This window comes from Silene latifolia, chromosome 6, assembly GCF_048544455.1.
Source record: "Silene latifolia isolate original U9 population chromosome 6, ASM4854445v1, whole genome shotgun sequence".
NCBI classification, from domain to species: Eukaryota; Viridiplantae; Streptophyta; class Magnoliopsida; order Caryophyllales; family Caryophyllaceae; genus Silene; species Silene latifolia.
In genome coordinates this window covers 120352465-120361253 of record NC_133531.1, presented here as the reverse complement: position 1 = coordinate 120361253, position 8789 = coordinate 120352465, and the positions used below count along the sequence as shown (strand labels likewise).

The 8789-nt window shown below is 40.1% G+C and overlaps 1 non-coding gene across 1 annotated transcript; it reads left to right on the top strand.

Moving 5' to 3' along the window:
• The first annotated feature begins 8453 nt into the window (after positions 1 to 8453).
• On the top strand, positions 8454 to 8560 carry LOC141589174 (small nucleolar RNA R71). The gene has a single exon (XR_012520123.1). It is a non-coding gene; the product is annotated as a small nucleolar RNA R71 (small nucleolar RNA).
• The last annotated feature ends 229 nt before the right edge of the window (positions 8561 to 8789 follow it).

Genomic DNA, 8789 nt, shown 5'->3' with positions numbered 1-8789 from the left:
AGTGAGTGTCGTCGTGGCTCTCAATCAAACACATTTATAATACTCAACAAACAACTAGCTAGCGGTAAGTCGAGGTCGATCCATGGGACGGTGTGCTTTGGGTTCTAAGTCTATCTATCTCAATTTATGCTAGTGTCACAATTTGGTTGGGTTTGTAGTTGTGTCTAGACTAATGCAAGCAGTAAAGTAGAACGAGCAATAAAAGGAAAGATGTAAACAATTGATTAAAAGTGCTAGGATATCATGGGGTCATGGGGGATTCATGGTGTTGAACATACAAACATGTTTACAAAGTTGCAAGCAATTAATGCTGTGGAGGAACCGAGTTGGTTTATGTCTTACGGTTCTTAGGAAGAGTTGGGTCCCGGAGCCGAATCGATTAGATTGTACAACACCTACAAGTCGACTTACTTTCCTCCTAATCAACTTCTATGCATGGTCTAACAAGACTCGAGTTGGTTTATATCTTACAAGTCAAGTTGAGTAGATAAGAGATGGTAAAAATGCAAGGATTCATAGGCTTAGCATTTCATCAAACATAACATGTGCATAAAGTTGACATCACAACAAGCAAGCAATTTAATCATGTGAACATATTAGATTAAGCATGAATCAATCCCATGTTGGTTTCCCCTAATTACCCACTAATCATAGCTAAAGAAACTACTCACTCATTATCATGGGAAACATGTCATTAATGGTGTCAATCATCACAACAAGTATAAACATGATAATAGAATGAGGAAATGAACAATAAAGATTAAAGAGTAAAGGAATTATACCAAACTTGAGATGATCCAAATAATAAAGCAAAGAATAATAGAAGAAACTTGATTGATTGATGGAAGGTTGTCAATCTCCCAATAATAACCCAATAATCTTCAATTACCCAATAATAAACTTGAATAATAAACTTGAACAATAATTAAAGAGAGATTAATGTGTAATTTGTGGAAAGATTAAAGAGTAATCTATTCTAATCTACTCCTAATCTAATCTAAAGAAGGATTTTCTACTCTAAAACAACCTGCTTGATTAATTACAAAGATGGGGTATTTATAGTGGAAATTAGGTGGGATGCATTAGGTTAACTAAGGGCTAAACTAGTAATTACACTTTTTAAGTTGAGCAAGGAGACTCCGGGATTCTCCGAGAGAAGGGCTTCTCTTATCGTTGCTAGAAGAATGAAAACGTCTTTGTCTTTGAAATCCGTGCGGATGGGAGTCGGGACGGCCGGATCTGGGCTGAGGAATCCGAGCGGATTCTTGGGCAAGACGCTCGGATTGGCGAGGGGGAATCCGAGCGGATTCCTTTGTGGGACGCTCGGATTGGCGAGGACGGACGGATTCTCTACAATCCGTTCGGATTGTAGTTCAGCAACTTTCCTTCTTCTTTTTCTTCCCTTTTCTTCATGAATTCCTTGAGGATTTCCTTGGGGACTCAAGGATCATTTTCTCAACAATGCTCTTCTACTATGCTATGTACAAAGGCCTTCTAGTCTTGTCTCTCCTTGATGCTTGGTCATTGAATATGATCAATTTAGCCTTGTTTTGCCATGAAAATGCAAGATTCTTACTCCTTTCCTACCAAGGGATCAAAATCTCAAAGAATATGCAAAACAAAGAACTAAAGATAAGAAATGACCCAAATAGGCACTAAAAAGCATAGAAACAATGGTAATTCGGGGGCTAAATATGCGCCAATTATGGTCACATCAAATATCCCCAAACCGAACCTTTGCTCGTCCCGAGCAAAGAGGTGACAAAGACTAGGACCAAAACTAACCTAACCTAATAATAATAGCCGATATGAGACAATTAGCGGGTCTCACTCCGCCCCTTCAGCTCACAACAAGACAACCATGAGGTAGGATGCCTTCTTGCAAGGCAAGGTGGGTCTTGCCAAAATGGCGACACATCCAATCATTAAAGCACACAAAAACACATAATGGATGCATCTACAAAAGAATAGCCACTTTCCTCATCTAAGTGGCGGAAATTATCTACAAGGGAAGCAATTCAAGGGTACACAATCCTTCATAGATGCAATTTGTTCAAACTACTAAGCCTAGAAGGATACCAATAAATCACCTCCAAAAGGTGTCAAGCTAGGGTACCTTTGTCCTCAATCGTTAAATGCTTTTGTCAAGAGTAGACTCCCTATGGCGTTAGAAACACTGGAGGATCGCGGAATTCCCCCTCTTGCCTAGACAAGAAGAAGGGTCGTCCCCTCTCTACCATGCACAAAAATGGATACGGTGGATAAGGGATCAATAGATATTTGAGTTTCACTTTGGGAGTTTGCTTTTGTTTTTTTGTTTTTCCCCCAATTTCATTGGCATTTGACATTTGAGAACACTTTCTTTTTGCCATTTCTTTTGATTTTTGGCTTTTCAACACTTGACAACTTTTTGCATTTCTTTTGAACATTTTCAAAGTCACCCCAATTAGTAACGAGGGTGCCTTGTATTTGAAGTTTTAGGAGTCTATTTTTGCTCCTCTTTTCATTTGATGCATTTTTGCAAACTTTCTTTCACTTTTCATTTCTTTGAACTCAAATTGATTTCTTTTTGTTTTGTGCCCATTCCCTTTGATGACAAAAATGTGGTAGAACATGGATGAATTGGTAGAAGTATGCATGGTTTCAAGGGTCACCTTGGAATAAACGGTAGCCAAGGAGTTATCACACCACAAGGTACTCTTGACTAGGCCTTAAACCATGGGTCAAAGGATACTAGCATGACACATCCTAGGGTGTTTTACAAGTATTCTAACAAGCAAAGTCTTAAGAATAAAAAGCATCTACTAGGGCCTATATACACTTGTCAAGCTTCCCAAGTAGACGGTTTCGCAAAATTTTTCTAACCATGCAAACTACATGCCATGATGCAACTAGCATTTATACATCCTAATGCATATGATTCTACCAACTAATATGCCAAATAATTCTAAATGCAATCCTAAGTTCACATTGTTTTTACCGCATCAATCAAAATAAAGCCACATAGTCATTAACATAAAGAGGAAAAAGGAGATTGGAAAGATCATACCATGCGGTCTTCAATATCCTCATGTCTCGGATGTGGCGTAGTCAATCAAAGTGAACAAGGATGAAACAAACACAATATATACAAAACAATATATACAAAGGAAATGAACTTGTTTTTGGTTTTTCAATTTTTCAAATTTTTATGGTCTTTTGAAATTTTTCAATTTTTATGGTTTTTGAATAAAAGTTAAGTGTTAGAATTCCCATCCCCACACTAATATGGGCATTGTCCTCAATGGCCAAAATGATGGAAATTATGCAAAGATGATGCATGATTTCTATACTAAATGCAATTCTACACTAAGCTATACTACATGATGCATGGTTTTTGTTATGACGGAGAGGATAATTTAGATTACCTCCCGTTGCGTATGCATTAACTTCCCCAAACCAAGTAAGACACTATTGCTAATGTCAAAGCATGGGGGAGTTCATGCACACACTATGCTATGCATGAAACTAGATTGTCATTTTGGATTTTCAAAAATGGGAACAATAAAGAACACCTCAAAGGAACCGAGGTGTGAGTCCTTTGATGTTGCTAGGACTAAACCAACAATGATCAAAATGAAATAAAATACAAAGAGATATAGACAAACCATGGGAGTGTAGGAGTCTCCAAGGCTAGTCTTCCATCATGCTACTATCATCATCACTTCCCTCATGAGAAGTGGTCACATTGCCACTTTCCTTGGCACTTTCTTCTTTGCTTTCTTCACCATCATCTTCCTCATCATTATCTTCACCATCTCTTTCTTCATCTCCACTTGCTTCTTCCTCAATGTTGTCATCAATCTCCTCATCATTTCCAACAACCTCATTGTCTTCCACCACGTCCCTTGATGCACCCGGAAATAAGGCTTCTCTATCCGCCCAACTAGGCAAAGGACAAGATGGATCGAGGAGTCCTTGCCTAGCTAGATGTAGGAGGGGAGGATATTGAGTCAAATATGCATTCTTCCGATCTTCATAAGCTTGCTTGTGCATGGCTTGCATAAGAAGAGTTACATAGTCTTTCCCAATTTCAACTCCTTGCGGTTTGAACTCTTCATAATCATAGGGGTAAGGTGGTATAACAATGGAAGAGGAGGGAGTTTCATGATCACCCTTTTGTTGTTGAATGATGTACTCGGCTTCCTTGGATAAGGGAAGTAAATAGTTGGTCCGGTGGACACTAAGACGGCAAATCTTTGCGGGTAGAGTGAATGATCGAGCCTCACTTGTAAGCCACCCATACTTGGTATCAAGGGGATTGTGAGCAACCCACTTAAACTTGTTAATCAAGATGGACATATCAATAAGATGGCCACCATCCTTAGCCGTGTACTTGCTATCCTTATTGAAATTAGGATCAAAGTGCTTGGCTAGGACCGTGACAAGGCCGCCATTAACAATAACGGTTTGACCCTTCTTCCCACTATCTACATGGAGCCATCTATCAACCAATAGCCTCAAAGAATTGTAAGGCTTGGTGTGAATTCTTCCAATATTCAAAGTTGATTCAAGGAGAATAAAATCGAGTCCCGTGAAATGATTGGTGTCTTTCCTAGCAATTATGGTATTTCCCACAACTTTGTGCCATATTCTTATGCCCGGATGATGGACCAAAAGAGCACGACAAGCTTTAAAATCTTCAAATTTCTTCCCGGAGATTGCCTCCCAAAGAGGCTCGGGATCATACTTCCCATATTGCTTATAAAATTTATGTTCATCGCTAAGACCCAAAATTGCACCCAATTCCGGAAAGGTAATGCGTCTACTAGTGTTAGCTAGACGAAACTCAATATTTTCCTATTCTCAACTTTTGTCACTTTTAAAGAACTTAAGAATTCCAAGACAAGGGAGGGGTATGTTACTTCCTTCATTTCAAACAATTTCTTTAAACCCATGGCATTGAAAAAGACTCTTGTTTGTTCAAGAACACCCAACTTCTCTAAAGCATCTTGGCATATGAATTTGGTGGATTGAATTTGTTTCATAGCAAACTTGACAAATGTATTTCTATGGGAATCGGAAATGAATGTTACCTCCGGGTAATGCAAGAGTTGATTAATTACCGGAGTAGAGGGTGATGCTTCCATAGAAATTTGTTGAGGTTGTTGCACTTCCAAGCTTGGTGTTGATACCACCATTGCCAAAGCTTTCTTCATTTGTAGAGCTTTTTGCCTTTGAGAGAGAGTTGTAGCCTTTGGTGCCTTTGTTGCCTTTGCTTTTGCTTTTGTTGCTCCCTTTGTTCTTGCCATTTGATGAGCTAACCAAGAAAAAGATCAAAAATCTTCAATTTGTAGAATGCCCAAATCGATTTTGAAGGTGAAAGGCTTTGCCTTTATGAGAACAAAAATCGACTCAAAGGTGAAGATTTTGTGCTTGGTTTTGATTGTTAATGAAGATGGAGTGATTTATTTGTTATTTGAAAGATGGTTTGATTTGATTTTGGTGAGTTTTGTTGAGGGGTTTTGTTTTTGAGATGGAGAGGATGAGGGTTTTGATGTTGTGGGTAGTGTTTATGAGTGAATGAATGAATGAATGAAGGTGGGATGGGTATTTAAAGAACTCGACAATTTCAGGACGTAGGGGCAATCCGTGCGGATTAGGCGCAATCCGCTCGGATTCTTGACTTCAAATTTTCAAAAATCCCGCCTAGAGACGGGCGGATTAGGGAATCCGCTCGGATTCTTCCGAGATGAGACGGGCGGATTTCGTGCGGGACGGACGGATTCTTGTCCGAGATTTTTCTTTGTTTTTCTTCACCAAGACGGGCGTCTTTTTCAAAAGACGGACGGATTCTGTGAGACGGGCGTCTTTCCAGGAATCCGCTCGGATTCTTCAACAGTCAAGAATTTTTGCAATTTCAGCTCAGCCCAAGACGGGCGTCTTCTCAGCAGGACGCTCGGATCCTCTGCAGACGGGCGGATTCTCAGGAATCCGCTCGGATTGGTCCTTGTGTACACACCGCGATTCGATTCCCATCCGTGCACCAACGCATTCCCTTATCATTCTTTCTTTCTTTCAAATCTTGTGTTCTTCATTGCGGGGGCACTACTAAGGCATGAATAGCCTAGGCAATTGCCATCCCCACACTAAGGTAAAGCACTACACATCAATTAAAATCATTAGTCCCTCCCTCACTTCTCTCTTACATGACAATTATTTTGATCAAAGTAAAAATAAATCCAAAAATGACAAAAATGCAATACAAAAATTGAAAAGTAAGTTAGGGAGTTAGAAATATTTACAAGTGGTGGTTTAGGGAGGACTCCACCAAACTCTCATTCTTGATGAGATGTCAAGGAGGCATGTTCAAGGTGTTGTTGATGTTGCTCAACACCTTGAAGAAGTAATCAAAAGCTTGTTCATTGTTATGGTAGAGGTCCTCAATAGACCGTGGTTCTTGTTGTTGATCATTATCGATGGCATGCCCAATGTAGTGATTAAAGATCCCTTCAAATTCGTCGTCCCAAAGACCACAAACTTCATTGAGTTGATCATTGAAAATCTCTTGCTTAGATGGAGACAACTCTCCCAATTTCTTTTCTTGGCCAATGAGGCCATCATCTTCTTCCTTGGTTGATTTTGATGAGCTTTGCAAGCTCTCCTTGTCAAAATTCACTTGCTCTTTGAATGGAGCATCTTCAACTTTCTTCCTCCATTGGAGTTCCGATTTCTTCTTCTCATCTTTCCGGCTATAATGATCAATCATGAAACATGGCTCATGCAAACGAGGAGCTCTCATGGTCTTGTCAAGATTAAAAGTTATGCTTTCATCTCCCACTTCTAGAGTGAGCTCTCCATGTTTCACATCAATCACCGCACCCGCGGTGTGTAGGAAAGGTCTTCCTAAGATGATTGGAATGTTGGAATCTTCCTCCATATCAACAATGACAAAGTCCACCGGGATGAAAAACTTCCCAATTCGCACGGGGACATCTTCCCATATCCCTAGCGGTGTCTTCGTCGATCTATCGGCCATTTGAAGAGTGATATTGGTACATTTAAGCTCTCCCATTCCCAACCTTTTACTTACCGAGTACGGCATGACACTCACACTAGCCCCTAGATCACATAAGGCTTTGTTGATCGTTGTGTCGCCAATGGTACACGGTATTGAGAAGCTTCCCGGATCCTTTAATTTTGGAGGTGAACTCCCTTGAAGTATTGCACTACTCACCTTAGTGAAGGCGATAGTCTCAAGTTTCCGGATTGACTTCTTCTTTGTGAGGATATCTTTCATGTACTTTGCATAGGCCGGAACGTGATTGATTAATTCCGTGAAAGGAATTGAGACTTCTAAGTTCTTCACAATCTCCATGAACTTTCCAAGTTGATCATCAAATTTAGGCTTGGCTTGACGACTTGGAAAAGGAAGTCTAATCACAATGGGCTCCTTTTCTTTGGCTTTGTCTTCATTTTTCTTTGAGCTTTCTTCTTTTGATGATTCCCCTTCTTTGGGACCTTGCACCACAACTTCATTCTCACTAGCTCTCACAACTTCATCCTCAACTTGCTCCTTCGGTGCTTCATACCTTGTACCACTTCTCAAGTGAATGGCACTAACCGTTTCATGTCTAGGGGGGTTACTTTGTGGTGGTAATTGCCCCTTTTGTCTTTGTGAGCTAGAAGATGCTAGTTGGGTTAATTGTGTTTCCAACATCTTGGTGTGAGCTAGAATGTTGTTGATGGTGGTGTCTTTTGCTTGGCTATCTTTTTGCATTTGGGTGAAAAATTCTTGTTGATTCTTTTGCATTTGGAGGACCGCTTTTTGGACATCAAAACTTTGGTCATTGTGGTGATTGTATGGGTTTTGATTTTGGTAACCTTGGTTTTGATTGAAAAAGGGTCTTTGATTTTGATTTCTCATGGGTGGTGGAGTGTATGTTGTTTGAGGGTTTTGAACATTTTGGCTTTTGTATGAGAGATTTGGATGGAACTTGGTGTTTTCATTGTAAAAATTTGAATAAGGGGTACCACTTTTGTAAGCTTGGAAAGCATTGACTTGCTCGGTTGTTCCCCTACATTCGCTTGAGTCATGACCCAAGGTTCCACAATTCTCACATATCCCGCTTGGGATTGATGAGGATGCCGTCATGGCATTGACATGATGCTTTGATGATTTTGAGTTTTCCTCAAGTCTAGCCATAGCTTGTTCAAACTTCAAGTTGATTGTGTCAATGTGAGCACTAAGTTGAGCACCCAATTGAGTAACGGTGTCCACTTCATACTTTCCTCCTCTAGTAGCCTTGCGAGGCCTACTATATTGCGAATTATGGACTGCCATTTCCTCAATCTTGTTCCATGTTTGATTGTCATCAACTTCGGTGAACATTCCATTTGATCCCATATTGAGAATGTTCCTTGAATCTTCATATAAACCATTCCAAAATTGTTGCACTAAAAACCATTCGCTAAGTCCATGGTGAGGACATGAGCGACAAATACCTTTGAACCGCTCCCAAGCTTCATACAAAGACTCTTCATCCCTTTGCTTAAAACCCGTAATTTGAGCTCTTAGCATATTAGTCTTTTCCGGTGGGTAGAAATTTTTGTAGAAAGCTAGAGCTAGCTTCTTCCAAGAATCTATTCCAAGGGTGGCCTTATCAAGGCCCTTCAACCATTGCTTTGCGGTGCCGATTAACGAAAAAGGAAATAAGACCCATCTTATTTGGTCTTGAGTCACGCCCGTTTGAGAGATAGCTTCACAATAATCACAAAATGTTTCCATATGAGAATGAGGGTCCTCACTA